Source organism: Panthera uncia (genome assembly GCF_023721935.1).
Source record: "Panthera uncia isolate 11264 chromosome A3 unlocalized genomic scaffold, Puncia_PCG_1.0 HiC_scaffold_11, whole genome shotgun sequence".
In the NCBI taxonomy this organism is placed as follows: Eukaryota; Metazoa; Chordata; class Mammalia; order Carnivora; family Felidae; genus Panthera; species Panthera uncia.
In genome coordinates this window covers 29,778,674-29,797,333 of record NW_026057578.1, presented here as the reverse complement: position 1 = coordinate 29,797,333, position 18,660 = coordinate 29,778,674, and the positions used below count along the sequence as shown (strand labels likewise).

The following is an 18,660-nucleotide window of genomic DNA, read 5'->3' as shown; positions in this document are numbered from 1 at the left end:
ATTATATTTTCCTAGGTTTCAGCACCAAAAAAAACCCAACAAGAAACAAAAACAAACAAAAACCCATTACCTTTTCCTACTTTAGAATTAACACAGATGCTTGTGGAACACCTACTCTCTTTAAGTCATTGCACTTACTGAGTAGTAGAGTTGATTTCACTATTAGGATGAAGATTGTTGTTGTTGTTGTTGTTGTTGTTGTTGTTGTTTTTAAGAGCCCTCTAGGAAATTGTATTTCAGCTGTTGCCTCCTCACCTTCATTTAACGCAGCAGGAAGCCCCTGGGCCTGGGCCCCAAGATGCAGCCTTTGTCTTGTTTCCTTGTTTGTTAAGTGCTGTATGGGCTAGAAAGTGGTGGAGTACTGGAATTGTGGGGTTGAAACTCTCCTCTTTGGAGGCCACAAAGCTTGTGTATTCTCACACAAGGGTGGCTTTTGTCTTCTTAGGAATATCTCAATTATTTCATCCAGTATGCTGCTTGGATTTACTGTCTTGCCTTTATTCATATCAATAAATTCTTATTGAGTATCTTTTTTTTTAATGTTTATTTATTTTTGAGAGAGAGACAGACAGACCTTGAGCAGGGGAAGGACAGAGGGAGGGGGAGACACAGAGTCTCCAAAGCAGTCTCCAGGCTCTGAGCTGTCAGCACAGAGCCTAATGCGGGGCCTGAATCCACGAACTGGAAGATCATGACCTGAGCCAAGTTGGACACTTAACTGACTGAGCCACCCAGGCACCCCCTTACTGAGTATCTTTTAAGAGCCAGGTATTGTTCAGTCTGAATTTATAGAAATCTCACATGTTGTGGTAAATAACTGTTATTAAATAGCTCCAGTACGTTTAATGAAGTTAAGGTATAGTTCAATTCTGAATTTATTAGATCTGAGGTTGTAGTTCTAATATTCTTTTTCTGACATTTTAAATATAATCTGACTTAAAAGTTCCTATAAAGCAAATGAAAACTGGCTCCTCATAAGGAATTTCAATACTTTCTGCAGGCTAAGATAAATAAGAACAAATGTAGTGAAATCAGTGGAACTCACATTTTATTCAGACTAACTTTCCAACTCTTATAAACCTAGCATACATTTTTGCAGTTAATTACAAGTTTAATTTCCTAAAGGCAAAAAAGGCATGTGGTATTTAAGTTCTGGCCCTACTATTTGTTAACTGTGTGCTTCAATGAAGGTAATTCTAATGGAATGTTTCAGAGTTTTTGAATTTATAATTGAGTTACTTCAGAGATATTGTGAGCATGGTCTATCTCATTTAATAAAGTGCTCTCCTAATGATTTTTGCTGTTAGGCAATTTGATGGAACATGGAAAGAGTTGAACACAAAATGGAACACAAGAACAAACAATCCTCGCTACATGTCAGTGATCTCCTTTTCATAAGGATGAGACCGTGATGCTGCCATTTTCACCTGGCTACTGAGCTCTGGCTGGTTCCATTCCAATAGCAGTCAGATGATATTAAAAAAAATTGTTACCACTTAACTGCTCTGCATACTTTCTTAACTTTTTAGGAGATTCTGGATACATCATTTCTAATGTTTGTCTTAAGTCTGTTCTCTTCCCTCTCCCCTTTTTTTTAAACAGCTTTTCCGAGACATAATTTATAGCCCATACATTGAAAGTGTACAATGCAGTGAGTGGTTCTTGGTATATTCAGAGTTAGGCATCCATCACCACAGTCACTTTTAGAATATTCTCATTGTTAATATTAACAATATTCTCATTGTTATTGGATTATCTCAAAAAGAAATCCGTATCCTAGCCATCACTCTTCCATCCTGCCCCTTCTGCTCGCCCGTTCTCCACCCTAAGCAATCACTAATCTGTTTGTATCTCTATAGATTTTACCTATTCTGGGCTTTCATATAAAAAGAATCAGACAATATGTGGTCCTTTGTGATTGGCTTCTTTTACCTAGCATGATATTTTCAAGGTCTATCTATGTTCTCTTTTATTTTTTTTTTTTCTTCAAGAATTCTTTATTGGCCGTCAGCTACAGACCACCCCACCATCACCCCAAATCTTCATTAATTTGACTTCTGAAGTACTGTACACAACGGAATGAGGTGTAATTTCCGTTACGAAGAGGTCGTGGGAGCATCTAAAATAAGTTCTCCTTTGGAAGCTGATTGAACTTCATGGGGTGTGAAATTAGGGCTCTTCTCGGTTTTTAACAAGGTCCAAAGCAGTTCCCCGTGGGTAGGACCAGCACTTTCCAGTAACCTGCCAGGTGAGGCGTGTCCAGGCTCCGGGTGCAGAAGCTACTTCTGCTCCAAAGCTCCAGGGCACAGAACCCACCCTCAGCTACTGCGCTGGGAGCTAAGGTACCGGGAAGACACTGGGCAAAGAGCTCTATGTTCTCTTTTATAACAAAAAGAGATACTAAGATTCCTAGAGCTGGGAGCGCCTGGGTGGCTCAGTCAGTTAGTATCTAGCTTCAGCTCAGGTCATGATCTCACAGTTTGTGAGTTCAAGCTCTGCATCGGGTTCTGTGCTGTCAGTGCAGAGCCCACTTCAGATCCTCTGTCCCCTCTCTCTGCCCATCCCTCCAGTCACAAAAATGAGTAAACCTGTTTAAAAAGATTCATAGAGGTACACTAACCTATCCTGTAAGGAGAAGAGATGAAATGATTTTCTTTTAAGTAAAGTTGACTGGTATCTCAGGACTGGTTGTCAATCACAGATGATGAGAAAAGTTCTACAAATAGTTACTGTAACTGCCAACCCAAGAATGGTGTTCTAACATAGACTGTGGAAAAGATTCATTCATGTCTCAGCATTCTTTTTAGCTTCATTTGTGTATGTGAATAATGTCATAATTATAGGTACATCATTCAATATGGATAATAAGATATAACTCTGTGGGACTGTTGTAACAAACTGTTGCACACTCTCATTTTTATTTGCTATTTTCCTTTTGTAACTAATTTTCCTGTTGAATATTCTGCATACCTCAGACATTATCATATAATGTCTGTGTTTACGTGCTACCTGTTACGTGCTAATGTCTGTGGTTACATACTGCATTTTTTATTTTTATGTGAGCTTGGTGAGCTAAAGCCTAGATATTTTATTTGGGGATAACCAATGAGATGGATAGATAGATAGATAGATAGATAGATATTAGTATAAATGTTGGAGATAGGATACACAGAAATACAATCTTCAGAGCATCTTCCCCCTCAAATTTGTGGACGTAGTTAAAAAAAAGAACAAAAAACAAAGGCCAGCCTTTTGACTTTGAAAAACCTGACCTCTCTGTGCCTCAGGTTCTTCCTCTATAAATTGGAGCAATTGGACTATGATACTTAATTAGTGCTGATGGTCTTTAACTCTGTGATTCTGTGAAGGTAATTGGTAAATGTACTACTGATGGGCCCAGGCTACTTCCTACATTACATCAAGAGGTTAGGGTGTTGTAATGTCGGATTTCCTGTGTTCTAATTAGTTTTCTAATGTGGTGTCATGACAGAAGGCTAAATATCAATTTAGCGAAAATCAAATTTTTCTGAATAGAATTTGGAGCCATGGTCTGATATTCCAAATGGACTATTAATATAAAATAATTTAAAATAATACTCACCCAGAACATCTATATATGAGATAAATATTCAGCTATGAGTAGCAGAAAACCCAAAACAAAAAGTGGCTTAAAACAAGATTAAATTTTATTTCTCACTCATGTAATAGTTGGCACAAGTCTGGTATGGAGCTCCATGACATCAGGGACTGCTTACCTAAAATTGTCCCTTTTTCCTTCTTAGCACTCTACCCTCCCTCTTGGGTGTAAACCATATTCTTATTGAGCAAGATGGTGATATCCACATTGCAGGAAGCAGAATGGAGAGAGGGATGAAGCAGAAAGTAGAAGGTACCTTCACTGCTCTGTTAAGCATAATTATGAGATATTTCCATGTGAATCATCACATGTGAATCCGTGAGACATATGGCCATGCATAGCTGCAAGGAAAGGTGGGAAGTATAGCCATGTGCCTCACTAAATGTTCTACCTATAGTGGAAGAAAGGAAGAAAAGATACTGGGGGTGGGGAGTCCACTACAATCTGGTTGATGATAAATGAAAGGGAAAACTAAGGAGCATTTGCCATTGTATCTCTTCCATTAAAGAAGGAGTGTTTTCTATTTCTAGTAGGTGATACTGGTTCTCAAAATGGAAATGTCATTTTATAGGTGAAGAGCTGACAATGTAATGGGAACATCTCTTAAGAATATGTGATTCTCTTTTCTGTAACTGGGTTAATGCATAAGATCTTCCAAGAGAGAATTGCTAGGTCAATTTCCTGGTTTGAATTCATGAGTTGATACTAAGATTTATGAACCAGGCTCTTGTGAGTTTAGTTAGTGTGAATTTTTCCCACTGAGCCCAGTAGCCCCCAAGAGAATTGATCAAGCAGAGAATAGACCCAACCCTAGATGTACAATGACTTTAGAGAGAACATATGCCTTGTAAGGCTTCATTTGACCTGAGCCACCCATCTTATTCTTGATCTTGAAAAGGGAGAAAAATTACAGACTTATAAATAGTCTCTAATATATCCATCTACAAAATCAAAATAATAGTGTTTTGCATGATGAAGATTAGTAGTGGTCTTGTAAAAATTTTTTTATATAGGAAAGAGCCTCTAAGGGCTAATGATATTGCAAGTCTTCACTCTTAAAAACCCATTTAGAGAAGAATTATTCACTGTTTTGGAATGATTATGACCTTTTCAGAATTTTTGAAAATACAAAATCAGCAGAACCAGACTCACCCCCAGAATATTGAAATAACATGTTTCATCTGTGCCATTATCTCAGCTGTTCCATAGTCTGCCTAAAATCCTCTTAAGGATGATGTCTTCCCATATCTTTCTTAAAAGAACAAAGCGATCCCAGTAGACAAAGGAGAGCCTTTGAGGCTATGCATAGGACTATAATATCTATAAACCTGAGGCAATACAAGGTAAACTATCTATAAACTTAAGGTAATCATCACCAGTGTCAAAGTACCAGACAGCCTGTACACTTCGCTGGCTTCATAACTATTTGAGGTTTGCTAAGTTAGTCATGAACATCTTAGATGATGTTTTATGGCTGTAGAATTCTCCTACAAAATTAAGATCTAAAAACTGATAGGCTTTTGATTTACACAGATCAGCCATCTATAACTGTTGTTGAAGAAATGTAGCTAAACTAATTCCCATTTCCCAGAATTCCCTATTCCAAGTCACATCAGAAAGAAGTCCACTTGTGGCCCAGGCTCAAAGATTTGGATTGGAAAAGAATGACCCAGGAAAACGCGGCCTAGACTCATATTATCCCTGACACGAGAAAATTCAGACGCTAATTCCAATGCTAACCTTGCAACAAAGAACTAGAAAAGACCCTGATAATGTTGATGAACACTCACTATATACCAGGTACACCCTCCAGAGACAGATGTGGTAACTATCCCCACTTAACATATGAGGGAATTGAGACTTGCCCACAGCCATAGTGAGGGAAATGGCTAAGGTTGAATCTGCACTTAATGCCTCTGCTATGGCATCTTCCATAGAGCTCACTTAGTGTGGTGGAGCCCTCTGATTTACCCTCATTTCCTGGCTGATGAATTTCTAAACCACAGAGACATTGTTTTCTCTCATTTTAAGGCTGTACAATAACAGAATCTTCAATCAACAGAATCTTTTTCATTTGTTAACTTGTTCTTGTTTTACTACTCTAGAAGTGCTTGTGGTTTACTTAACTTCCTTGTTTAGGTTTTAGTACGTATAGTTTATGCCATGTAATCTTTCTTCTTCAGGGATTCTAAGCTGTACGAATGAATTCTAAAAAACCATTACCTTTTTGGTAATTGAGAATTCACCAATAAAGTTCTGGAATTAATGTGCTCAACCCAGAACTTTCAAGAATAGGAGGTAACCTATAAAAGTTTATAGAGGACCTTCTTGGCACTTCCCCCAAAGTAACTTGAACAGGGTCTGTCTGTGCACCTTCCCAGTGGTTCAGGTTTGATTTAGAGTTAGCCACAACTCAGCCACTTTTATGATACAATTTACAAAAGGTGATCCATATGTAAAGGAAATGTAGTGCCTTCTAATAACCTTTCGTATACTTGAATATAATTATTAAGTTACCTTATCTATAGACTGAACAAACTCAAGTCCTTTAATTAAAAATAATAATAATAATAACCTTTCATGACGGCTCCATTAAACAGAGTTGCATTGATTTCTGTCTGGTAACCTGTGTTTTTCCAGGGAGTTACAAGTGATTGTTCGTGTATTTTCTGTGGACAAACGTCTTAAATACAACTGACCTCTCCAGATTATCACAGCTGACTTTTTCCTTTATTTAAAGAGTGGCTCTTTTTCTGTCTTTCAGGCCACTCTGGCTCTTTGTTCAGGATGTGTTCTTGGTTATCACGTATACCCAGCAATTCCCAAGTGATGTTTTCAATAGTCAGTGCTGTTTCCAGAAATGCCATGACATTTTCAGAATCAGAATAAAATAAACTTTAATTAATTTTAATTTAAAAGACACAGTTCTTTGTCACAGATTGGAGAAAAATAAAGGGACACAATTAAATGGGATGTGAGATCTTGGAGTAGATCCTAGAAAAGAAAAAAAATCAATAGAAAAACTGGTGAAATTTGAATGAAGTCGGCAGTACAGTAGTGTTACACCAGTCTTGATTTCCTGTCCTGGTGGTTGTGTAAGATTTTAACATTAGGGGAAGCTAGGTGAAAGGTTTATGGTAACTTGTGCAGCTTCTCTGAAAATCTAAAATTATTTCAAAATTAAAAGTTTAAATATACATGTATATTCACAGCTCCAAATTGTTTGGTAATTATATTGTTGGCCTTTCTTGAGTCTCTCTCTAAGGCAACAACAATGAACCAGGATGCATCAGCATACTCACTGCTCACAGGAATCCCAGAAATCATTTGTGCATCCATTGAAACACTAACAGTAGGATGCAACAGTAGGATGCAGTAGGATCTTATGGGAAGAAGAAAGGATTTGGATTCAGATGTGAGTTTCAGTCCCTCTTCCACCATTCACTACTGTTTTCTGTAGGGCAGCTACCTTGACCTTTGTTAGTCTCAATTCCTTCATCTGAATACAAAGTATAATACCCATCCCACAGTGATTTTAAGAATTAAATGAGATTTATATATGTGAATGCTAGTTATAAACTCTAAAACACTATGCAAAATGTTCACTTTGGTTCATATCCTAAAGAATTGTTTGAAGAAAAAAGATTCTCCAGTTTCAGAGATTTTTAAGGTTATTTTTTTCCCTAGATTAATTGTATTGTAGCATTGAGTGCAATCAGAATCCATAGGTGATATATTTATAATTGTGTTTACATTATTTTGAGTCTTTTATCATTAACAGTCAGTTTGAACTTGAACCAATATGACTAAGAACCACAAAGCAGTAAGCTGAATATTGTATAGTATACTTAATATAGAGATTTTACATGAACATTATTTTTACTTATTTAAGCCAATGTCTAGCCCTTTTGCTTTAGAAGTCATAACACTAAGAAGAGAATTTCAAATATGAAAGCTCCAAATTTGTTGGTTTTCCTGAAATTTAAAGTGAAAGTCATCAGTGGAAGCTGTGGATCTACTTTCAAAAAAGACCCTAGAAAGGTACAATGTCCAGTCTACCAATTATATGAGGCCTATATACAAACTTGTAGTTTGTTTCCAAAAGTAAGTTATTCTATAACAAATTGGAAAAAAAAAAAAAAAAGCTCAGCCAATATATTTAAGTAGTGCTGAGGTGTCTGTGGCGAAATTTAATTTTTTTAAATTTTACATCTAAGGGTTATAAAGTTGATTCTAAATCCATATTTCAGGTGGTTTAATGCTCTGATTCAGTACCTGGTGAAGGACTGCTGTCTGGTTTCAATCAGATGTTAATTATTCTTCTTGCTTTGTCTTGATTTTTAGCTGTTTCATTAAAGCAGCCTCATGTAGATCAATCAGGCTCTTTTTCAAAAATCCCAATCTGAAACCAAGACCAGGGGTGCCTGGATGGTTTAGTAGATTAAACATCCAACTTCCACTCAAGTCATGATCTCACAGTGTAAATTCTAGCCCCTCACTGGGCTCTGTGCTGACAGCTCAGAGTTTGGAGCCTGCTTTGGATTCTGTGTCTCCCTCTCTCTCTGCCCCTCCCTTGCTTGTGCTCTGTCTCTCTCTCTCCCTCTCAAAAATGAGTAAACATTAAAAAAAATTTTTTTTAATTTAAAGCCAAGACCAAAAGGCCAAAGAAATAGAAGATCTCGTGAAGTCAGAGCTGCTCATCAGTAGTCCTCAATTGCTTATCTTTTTTTTTTTGGAGTATCTAGTTTTAGTGAACCACAAATTAAACAAAATGTCTCTCAAGACAGGGCAGAAACACATAATTTTAAACTTTGTATTAGTATCAATATATTGGTACATTCTAAAAATGCTGATCTGCAGCAGATTCTTTTTTTTTTCAATTGCTTATCTTTGAAGAAGAGAAATATTAAAAAGATTGTTACCGAGTTGGTAAAATGAAAAAATAAAATCTGTTATCCTCAAGCAATGCATTTTCCAATTTAGTAAAAAAGTAGTTTATTAAGAATAGATGGAAACTTCCTTAATATATGGTATGTATATGTGTGCCTGTGTCTGTGTCTCAGTGCTATACACATCCTATTTATTTATTTTATTTATTTATTTTTTAATGCTTATTTATTTTTGAGACAATGCGAGAGACAGAGTGCAAGCAGCGGAGGGGCAGAGCAGACAGAGGGAGACACAGAATCCGAAGCAGGCTCCAGGCTCTGAGCTGTCAGCCCAGAGCCAGATGTGGGGCTCAAACTCACGAACTGTGAGATCATGACCTGAGCCAAGGTCAGATGCTCAACCTACTGAGACACTCAGGCACCCCTACACATCTTATTTATTGATAAAACAACAATCTCATAAGATTATGAGGAAAACAATTTCCATTGTATTTTTAACATTGTTCTAGAAATATTAGATAATTGAGAGAAGAAACAATTTATATAATTTGTAAAAGAGGAATTAAAATCATTAGATAATTATCCTAAGCAAATGTTGATTTAAGATGGATAGCCACAGGATATTTATGAAATATCTAATAATCCTTATGGAAAATTTTCCTCACCAAATCTGTCCCAAAAAGGCCAGGATTTTCAACCAAGTCTTTTAAATAATAATCAAATTTGAAAAATCCTTACAAATCTTTACAAACAACACAGGGAACCTTTTTCTATTTACATTTACAGTTAAATTTCTGTTGTAGCCTCCTTAGTAAGTAATGTATGCACATATTATAAGATATAAAAGGTATTCTATTTATTTATTTTTTAATGTTTATTTAGTTTTGAGAAAGAGCGAGAGAGCATAGGCAGGGGAGGGGCAGAGAGAGTCCAACGTGGAGCTCGAACCCGTGAACCACAAGATCATGACCTGAGCCGAAGTTGGAGGCTTAACCAACTGAACCACCCAGGTTCAGTATTTTAAACAGATATTTGATGAAAAGTCAGTCTTCCTCCAGCCCTGTCAGAAACAGTCACTGGTACCAGTTTTTTATATATCCTTTAAGAGATGTTTTAGGCATATGCAAAGCTAGTTTCTCTCTTAATCTTTTTACATTTATGGTAATGTGCCACATACACAGTTCTGTACCTTGTTTTTATTTTGTTTACTTAGTAATATTATCATGCAAACTGTGCCAAATCAGCACAAAATACATTTTTAATCACCCAGTGCTCATCATTATAGGTGCACTCTTTAATCCCCATCACGTATTTTACCCCTTCCCCCCCCCCCCCCACCTCTCCTCTGGTAGCCATCAGTTTGTTCTCTATAGTTAAGAGTCTGTTTCTAGGTTTGTCTCTCTCTTTTTCCCCATTGCTCATTTGTTTCTTAACTTCCACATATGAGTGAAATCATATGGTATTTATCTTTCTCTGACTGACTTATTTTGTTTAGCATTACATTCTTTAGCTCCATCCATCCATGTTGTTGCAAATGGCAAGATTTCATTCTTTTTATGGCTGAGTAGTATTCCACTGTGTGTGTGTGTGTGTTTGTGTGTGTGTGTATATATATATATATATATATATATATATATATACCACATTTTCTTTATCCATTCATCAATCAGTGAACTCTTGGACTGTTTCCATATTTTGGCTGTTGTAAATAATGGGGCAGGGGCACCTGGGTGGCTCAGTCGGTTGGGCGTCCGACTTCAGCTCACATCATGATCTTACAGTCTGTGAGTTTGAGCCCCGCGTCAGGCTCTGTGCTAACAGCTCAGAGCCTGGAGCCTGCTTTGGATTCTGTGTCTCCTTCTCTCTCAGCTCCTCCCCTGCTCATGCTCTGTCTCTCTCTGTCTCAAAAATAAATAAAAACATTAAAAAAATTTTTTTAATAAAAAAATAAAAAATAATGGGGCAATAAATATGGGGGTGCATGTATCCCTTTGAATTAGTGTTTTTGTATCCTTTGGGTAATACCCAGTAGTGCAATCGCTGGATCGTAGGGTAGTTCTATTTTTAACTTATTGAGTAACCTCCATACTGGTTTCCAGAGTGGCTGCCCGATTTTCATTCCCACCAGCAGTGCAAGAGGATTCCTTTTTCTCCACATCCTCCCAACACCTTTGTTTTCTTGTGTTGATTTTAGTCATTCTGACCAGTGTGAGGTGATATCTCATTGTAGTTTTGATTTGCATTTCCCTGATGATAAGTGATGGTAAAGCATCTTTTCATATGTCTGTTGGCCATCTGTATGTCTTTTGGTTAATTTTTTGTTTCGTTTTTTATGTCTTTTTTGGAGAAATATCTTCATGTCTTCTGCCCATTTCCTAATTAGATTATTTGTTTTTCAGTGTTGAGTTTTATAAGTTCTTTATGTATTTTTGATACTAGCCCTTTATTGAATATATCATTTGCAAATATCATCTCCCATTCTGTAGGTTGCCTTTTAGTTTTGTTGATTATTTCCTTTGGTGTGCAGAAGCTTTTTACTTTGATGTAGTCCCAATAGCTTATTTTTGCTTTTGTTTCCTTTGCCTCAGGAGACATATCTAGAAAAAAGTTGCTACAGCCAATGTCAAAGAGGTTACTGCCTGTGTTCGCTTCTAGGATTTTTATGGTTTCAGATCTCACAGTTAGGTCTTTAATCCATTTTTAATTTATTTTTGTGTATGGTATAAGAAAGTGGTCCAGTTTCATTCTTTTACAAGTTGTTGTTCAGTTTTCCAAATGCCATTTGTTGAGGAGACTTTTTTCCATTGGATACTTTTTCCTGCTTTGTCAAAGATTAATTGACCATAGAATTGTGGCTTTATTTCTGGGTTTTCCATTCTGTTCCATTGACCATGTGTCTGTTTTTGTGCCAGTACTATACGGTTTCAATTTCTACAGCTTTGTAATATAACTTGAAGTCTGAAATTGTGATGCCTCCAGCTCTGCTTTTCTTTTCCTAGGTTGTTTTGGCTATTTGGGGTCTTTTGTAGTTCCATACAAATTTTAGGATTGTTTGTTCTAGTTCTGTGTGAAAAATGCTGTTGATATTTTGATAGGGATTGCATTAAATGTGTAGGTTGCTTTGGATAGTATGGACATTTTATCAGTATTTTTTCTTCCAATCCATGAGCATGGAATGTCTTTCCATTTCTTTATATTGTCTTCACTTTCTTTCATCAGTGTTTTATAGTTTTCAGAGTACAGGTCTTTCACCTCTTTGGTTAGGTTTATTCCTAGGTATCTTATTTACAACATTTTTTAACAACTGCAAAATTAGTTTATGGTGATAAACTGTAACCAGTTACATATTTAGGTTGCTTCCAACCTTTTGCTATTACAAGCAGGACTGCAAAGAAGAGCCTGGTATATATGTGTTTTTGAGTAGACATGTAAGCACATTTGAAAGTTAAATTCCTAAATGTGGAATTGCTGGGTCAATGGGTAAATTCATGCATAATTTTGTCAAGTTGTTCTCATGGAGGCTGACAGTTTTACTAATTGGCAATGTCACTAATGTGTGAGTGCTTACTAATGGGTAATATCAACTACTGGATAATATCAACTTTATAATATATTAGATTCCTATATGAATTTAGACTGCTCTCCAGCTTTCTTGTATCCACCAGGGTAGGCTAGGTTAAACCGCCATAACAACCTCAAACTCTTAGTGGTTTATAATAAGAAATTTCTTTCCTTTTGGTACATGTCCATCAAGGGTCGCTGGAGGCTCAGCACCATGACTTTCACTCAGTAACTTAGGCCAACAGGGTTGCCACCATCTTGAACATTGCTCTTTGTCCTGGCTAAAGGGAAGAGGGCCCTGAAGAGTCTCACACCATCAGTATAGTCATACATGTGCCCAGAAGATGGAAAACTGGAGATATTTGGCAAACTGCAGCTATGATTAATTATCACATCTCTATTCTGTCCTGTAATCTGTCAGTTCATGTGGTAGTAACACAAGTTTTTCTTTTTTGGAATATGTCTGCTATTTTCCCATTTTCATTTTTCCTGTTGAACTAGAACTAGCTTCTCTAACTACCCTCCAGCCTCCAGAAAAAAAGCCAAATTATGGCAGTATTTTTCATTTTGTCTGCATTAAATCTATAGATTTAAAGAAAATTGATAATCTTTATAATATTGAGTTTCCACAACCAAGAAGCAGATATATATTTTCAGTTATTTACATCTTCTTTTGTATCTTTCATATTTTCTTAATATAGATTGTGTATATTTATTAGTAAGTATTCTTTTTTATTTTACTGTCATCTGCAAATAATCATTTAAATTCCTTCTGTATAATCAAGTTGGTTTTCTTGAAGGAATAGAAAAGATAACCATTTCTCAAATAACATATCCATAACATAATCAAAAAAATTTTTTTAAAGTTCATACTGAAGATTTTTCTTTTCATGATCCATCTTTTTAATAATTCTAGTAAATAAGTAGATTAGCATTACACCAACAATAATACATTTACTCCAGCAACTAGAAGCACTTACCAGTTTTTAAGAATTATATTTGTTTTGTGCTCTGCAGGTGTCTATTATGCCCACCTGTACAAGAACCCAGGAGATGATGAGCCATTAATGTAGAATAAGATCTGGCTCTAAAGAAAGAGGCTCACTGGCCCATTCATCAAACTTGAGAGATGTTGAAAATTAAACATCCCCAGGTAATTAGAGTATGGTTTTGAGTGACACAGGCATTGCTCTCCTGTTACATTTTTATTTCTTTTGTTGTGAGAAAAAACATTTGTGGGGGGAATCAGCTTATTTCTAAAAGTAAGCAGGTATATTACATTTAGGGTTTGTTTTCATGCTAAGAATGAGAACTGCTCATTACATCTCATTTCTTTGTACTGCCTTTGTAATTATGATGTAAAGTTCAACCTGAGAGTATTTTCCTTCTTTACAACTTCTCATTTTGTACTCCTATCTCAGCATTATTCTGCTCTTTTTCCTACAATCCATACTCTTTTAAGAGTTCCGTCCTTAATCACAAGACTGAATCACAAGACTGAATTAAATAGAAGTTGGTCATTAAGTGCTGATAAGCGGATTATTTGTGAAATTATATTGTATGTATGGTTGTGCTTAGGACAGAGGTCAGAAAGGAATACAAGACATCAAATTTGAATACCTCACCATCATCAAAGTGAAGTCTCATAAAAATCTGATGGAATGATTTAAACTGAATATAGAGACTTTACACAAAAATGGAGAGAAAGTCTTTATGGAGCCAACACAGAATAATTACTGGGAATATGACAGAGTAAAAAGAGACCCACCAAAATAACAAACATCTGAAATATAAAATGTATAAGAAGACAGAATTCAGTTGTGGCGAGCAAAGGTAGCACCACAGCCTTGATTTTAGAACTTGGGCAATACCAACAAAGAGAAAAGCTGTGTACAAAACCAGAGAAAACAATGGTAATAGAAGAAGCAGGAAAAAAAAAAAAACTGAAATGTAGAAGGAATGGAATTGTCAATAATAGGACTGAAAAGAGTAAAAGACACAAAGACTATTAAAAAGAACTAGTTAGAATTAAAAAAAAAAACCACCTTGAAGCACCGTGGTAAAAATATTTTTTTAAAAAATGTACATCCCTTAAGGGGAAAAAAATCTTATCAGGATAGTGGAGTGGTCAGGGCACCTAGTGGCTCAGTGGATTGAGCGGGTTGAGCATCTGATTCAGCTCAGGTCTTGATCTCACAGTTGGTGAGTTCGAGCCCTGCATCGGGCTCTGTGCTGACGGCTCAGAGCCTGAAGCCTACTTCGGATTCTGTGTCTCCCTCTCTCTGCCCTCCCCCGCTTGCACTCTGTCTCTCTCTTTCTCTCTCTCTCTCAAAAATAAATATTAAAACATTTTTTTTAAAGAATAGTGGAGTGGTCAATAAAATTAAGGCTAAATGGAAAGATTCAGGTTAAAATTCATGGAATAGACAAATAGGTTATAACAAATCCTGTATACCTAGTTTTTTGCTCCTGCAACTCTCCTCCAAATAATGGGGGGGGGGGAGTGTTATAAATAGGAAGAAGTTTCAGTAAAGGAAAAACTGAAGTTATTGTAGAGAAAAACCAACCTTTGCCTCCAGGTTGAGAGTTTGGCATGTACTTATTTTCCAGATTTGACACTTAAAGACAGTATACTCACATACCTACTTACCAGTTTAACACTGGAAATAACTATCCTCTGGAGGATGAAAGATAAAAATGACCTTAGACTTGTAACTCAGATAACACAAGATGCATTTAGAGAAATATTTACAGAATACCAACCAATTATCTTGTCTAGTTGTCTGCCTTTTGAAGATGAAAGATTTTTGAGCCCTGATATCTTAGAATCTCCAATAGCCCAGTACCAGAGGAAATTATAAAAGACTGGGAATGCAGAGGGAATTTCTGAAAGTGATAGACTGGAGCACTTTGAAGGAAGTGAGTTGGTGGTACCATCTAAGAGGAGCAGCTTAGGTACTCAGGCACAAAGCACCTCAGGGCATGACCTCTACCTGAGGTTCTGCATTCTGGGGTTTGGGCCTCTGCACATATGGAAATGCAACCCTAACTATACTCAAGGATAACCAGGGCCTAGGAAAATCTTGTTGACCAAAGCTCAGAAGACTGTCAATTTACAGACTTATCATGAGAAATAGAATTTTCAGGTGAACCAGGGGCACCTGGGTGGCTCAGTTGGTTAAGCATCCAACTCTTGGTTTCAGCTCAGGTCATGATCTCACAGTTTGAGCCCCATATCCAGCTCTGTGCTGACAGCGTCGAGTGCTTGGGATTCTCTCTCTCCCCCGCTCTCTCTGACCCTCCCTTTCTTGTTCTTTCTCTCTCAATAAATGAATAAACTTAAAAAGTTTTTTGTTAAAAAAAAAAAGGAATTTTCAGGTGAACTCAAGTGTTGACTAGGCATGAGTAAAACTTTTGTACTTTCTCTTATGTAAGTCACATGGGGGAAACGGAATTAAAATTACTGTATAACTTTGGTACATTAGAATAGATTTAGAATCAAGGAGTGTAAGTGATTTTAAGCAGTGTTTCTCTGCTAAACTTGGAAGTATTCTAACGTGGTATAGGGATGCTTTCTGGGGGACCTAAATGCTTGACATTCACTGGTGCACTGTAGATATGGCAGGAAATGTATGCTTAATTCTGTACATATACTTTATGCTTCTATACAAATGGACTTCTAATACTTGCTCCCTTTAAATCCTTTAATACCAGGGAAGCCTGGGTGGCTCATTCGGTTAAGCGTCCGACTTCGGCCGAGGTCATGATCTCACCATTTGTGAGTTCGAGCTCTGCGCAGAGCTCTGTGCTGACAGCTCAGAGGGAGCCTGCTTCAGATTCTGTCTCCCCCTCTCTCTCTGCCCCTCCCCCACTTGCACTCTGTGCTCCTCTCTCTCTCAAAAATAAACATTAAATCTTTTAATACCATTGGCTCTACCAGCTTTTATAGACATAGACAAATACTAGTCAGATACATCACTGGATTTTTTCTTTTACTTTAAATACAAAAAATTAAAAAGATGCAGAAAATTCTATAATGAAGACTCTGTCCTCCTAGATACCTCATCCCCTCACCAAAAGCAGCTCATGTTATCAATTTCTTAGGCATCCTTCCAGAGATGCACACATTCAAATTCCTGTATTCTTTAGTAGTGAAATATACCAAATCCAACTCATAATAGATGTGTTGTGGTTTTATTGGCCTCTGACAAAGTAGAGAACAGTCAGCTTGGACTGAGCTGCAGAGGCTCCACATCTGCTCCTGACTATTAATAGAGACATAGAACCTGCCATCTAATTCTTTCAGGCTCAAGTTATTGCAGTAGAGCCAGGTCCTGGCCAGCCTAGTAAGGCCACACTGTGGCTCATCAGCTGAACGTCAGTCACAGGTCTGAGAGAATAATCTCTTCTGCAGTTGTTTTCCTATGCTCTAGCTAAACAAACAAGGATGTATCTTGGTTTTCTTATATTTGTAATTCATTCCTGAGACCATCTTTGGTTATGCTTAGGAGACAAAAAGATTGCATCTTCTAAAGCACATACTGTTTGGGCACTGTACCATTTGGGCAGGGTCTTGAGAGACAACTTGTAAATTTTCTGTTTTATTGTCAGAACAATGAGCCAGAGATCACCTAGTTCAAAGTAAAGTTATATTTGGTGAGAATATATTTATAACAATTATTTTAGGTGATATATAAGTAAAAAGCCTGATTGAAAGTCACTATGTTCATTTGCCTTGGTGTATGTTTTGTAGCTAGTTGTTCTTGGGGTCTCACTGCTCAGAGCTGTGAGTGCTTTATTAAGATTATTTTTATGTAGGCATTTAGTCACACCTACCCTAAAAAATTTTTCCATGTTAGGCTCCAAAGTAAATATACAAAAAGCAGTAGCTTTTCTCTATGCCAGGAATAACCAGCTTAGAAAACATAATGGAAGAAAAGATCCCATTCATAATAACAGCAAAAGTACATGTAATAACTAGGAATAAACTAAAGGAAAGTATAAAACCTGTATGAATATAGCTATAAAGTCTACTGAAAGGCATAAAATGAAACTAGAATAAATGAAAAATAAGTTCCCTGAAGTAAGCTATAAATTTAATATACTTTCAGTCAACTTCCCAACAGGATATCTTTTGTTTATCTGAAAAAAAAAAAAAATGGTATAAGAAAGCCTTGAGGAGTACCTGGGTGGCCCAGTCGTTGAGCATCTAACTCTTGGTATCAGCTCGGGTCGTGATCCTAGGGTCATGGGATAGGGCCCCATGTTGGGCTCCGTACTCTGAGTATGGAACCTGCTAAGGATTCTCTGTCTTCCTCAGCCCCTCTCCCATATGCATGCATGTGCTCTCTCAAATAATAATAATAATAATAATAATAATAATAATACATAAAGACTTACTGAAAACATTAAAAAAGAAGAGTAATAATGGAAATATTGCCCTATCATGTATTAATTATTGGTATGATAAAGCTATATTAAAACAAAACATTGCATGCTGGTGCAGGCCATTATCATAGATAGAAAAAAGTGAAGGGACTGCAGAATCCAGGAACAGACCCAGACATATGTAAAAAGTGACTCTGAAAAAGGTAGAATTTTAAGACAGTGGAGAAAGAGCTTTACAGATGCTTTTGCAATAGATGACTAACCATTTGGAAAAACAATTTTAGGCCTTTTTTCCACGCAATAGTTTCTAGATGGGTTAAATACCATGTAGGTATTAAGAAAGAATATAGGTGAGAATTTCTATTATCTGATGTGGGAAAATCAAAGATAGAAATCATAAGGGAAAGGCAACAAACTTGGTGGCAATAGGGCCAGGCAGAAAATTGAATCACTCAAGTACACTTGGGTAGAAAACAAAATCATACAGTCCTTGATTTCTTCCTTCCTTCCTTCCTTCCTTCCTTCCTTCCTTCCTTCCTTTTTCTTTCTTTCTTTCTTTCTTTCTTTCTTTCTTTCTTTCTTTCTTTCTTTCTTTTGATAGAGGTAGAAATATTTATCTACTTTGAGAAAAGTAACAGGATAAGTACAAGTGACCTACTGACATTTGGTTCAGAGTTAGGGAGTATTAGGGGATAGTGGAAATTGTGATAAATGAGAGCATAGTGACTTAGCCCAGGGGTGCACTTTACCCTACTATGTAAGAATGTCCCCTCCTCACCTCCCAGTTGCACAGCAACATAGCAGCTTGGAGGCCCCAAGACCACTGAGCAATTTTGCCCTGCAAGAATGAAGCCCAAAATTATTAGATCTTCTGATCTTTTTCCATGTAAAGCTGGACATTGCAAATTGTATATATATATATATATATATATATATATATATATATACACATACATACATATGTGTGTATATATATATGTATATATGTATATATATACATACACACACACACACACACACACACACACACACACACACACATATATATATATATATATGGAGCAGAGAGAGGGAGAGAGAGAATCCCAAGGAGGCTTCACACTGTCAGCACAGAGTCCCAATTTGGGACGCCAATTCACTAATTGTGAGATCGTGACCTGAACCAAAATCAAGAATCAGATGTTT

The 18,660-nt window shown here is 36.7% G+C and overlaps 1 protein-coding gene across 3 annotated transcripts in view; it reads left to right on the top strand.

Annotated features, from left to right (window-relative positions):
- The window catches only part of RNF24 (ring finger protein 24), a 76,291-nt gene that overhangs the window by 13,216 nt on the left and 44,415 nt on the right, over positions 1 to 18,660 (top strand). The window contains exon 2 of one of the 3 annotated variants that reach the window (XM_049651074.1): positions 13,105 to 13,240. The exons of 1 other annotated variant lie outside the window; for it this stretch is intronic. The gene's annotated coding sequence lies outside the window, so the exon portion shown is untranslated. Of the gene's footprint in view, positions 1 to 2,375; positions 13,241 to 18,660 lie in introns of those variants that run through there. One more of the 3 variants, XM_049651072.1, reaches the window with a different exon arrangement.